Below are 1361 nucleotides of genomic sequence, written 5' to 3' on the forward strand. Positions count from 1 at the left end.
ACACAGGAAGAAAGGAGCCAGGCCTAGCTCACATGGGCACTTTTGAGAGTGACAACACCTCCCTCCACACTTCCATATATATTTTTTTTCATTTACATTAATCTCCAATTTGTCATAGGAGACCCATGTGCTTTGCAGGTGAGGAAAAGAGAGACACAGAGGGAGAAGCAGAAAGCTTCTTATAAGAATTATTCAGGCTGCACCCTTATAAGAATTATTCAGGCTGCAACCCCTTCACATACACAAAACACACATGCTTGCGCACGCACACACTAGTGGGTTTTTCGGGCCACCAGATCCACGACTCAAACTGCCCCATCCACCATGTGGAATCCAGCTAACTCCCTTAACCTTCAAGCCAAAGGCTGGCCAGGCTGTACCCCGTCACAAAACCGCCTCCCCTCCCCCCTGTGGGGGCAGTGACCCGCGTCTCTCAAAACACCAGCACCCTACCCTACGTTTCAAGCTCCAATATGCAGGGAGTTCACAGGGAGGCCTGCCAAATTGTTACGTGCCTTCCCACCCAGGGTAGGGTCTGTGTTGGGTTCCCGGAGCTTCGCTTTCTACCACCGCACCAACTTCGGACTCGGCGTGCGCGACCTTCCATAAAGGACGACGAGTCCAACATGGCAGGAGGGTGCACTGGACCCCTGCGTGCAGAGCTCCTACAACCCCCTGCTAGGACAATGACAGCTAAGGGGCCAGCAGCCAGCTCGCTGGTGAAAGCGGCTGGATCCCATGTGGCCAACCATGCTCTTAGAGTCTGGAACCAGGCCTCCTGAGGAACACACCCAACCCGTGTGCGTGCGGGTTGGAGAGGAGAAAGGACTACAGCAGCGTGGCCATCCCCCCTGGACCGGGAGCTGAGTGGCAGGGGATCTGTCTCTGTGTCTGTCTCTGTCCCCGAAACGCACACATACCACCCTAGGGCAAAGAACGACAGCACCATTAAACAAGGTCAGAAGTCCCAGGCCAGGGTGGCGCCTCCAGTGTCAAGGACAGAAGGGAGGGGAAAGGGAGGATAGGAGTTTTTCACCTGGGAAACAGGGGAACAGAACTCTCACCGCGGCAGCAGACCCTTCCGGCCCACTCCGTCTCGCCACACCACACCACGCCACGGTGCTGTGGAGAGCCTCCCAGTGCTGCCTGGCTCTGTGAAAAAAGGTCAGATTAGGCCCCCAGAGTATCGCCGCTTGGCCGCCATTCCTCAGGCATCCTCCTGGCCACCACCACCTCCGCCCTTCACTGCCCGCCAGTACCTAAAACAGTGGCTGCTAGGTGCCGCCCCAGGACCAGCACTGGCATCGGCAGCGAGGGAGGAGAAAGGGGGACTTGGAGAGGTGGGGGGGGCAGATGGGGCG

This window comes from Tupaia chinensis, unplaced genomic scaffold (assembly GCF_000334495.1).
Source record: "Tupaia chinensis unplaced genomic scaffold, TupChi_1.0 Scaffold000037_23, whole genome shotgun sequence".
In the NCBI taxonomy this organism is placed as follows: Eukaryota; Metazoa; Chordata; class Mammalia; order Scandentia; family Tupaiidae; genus Tupaia; species Tupaia belangeri.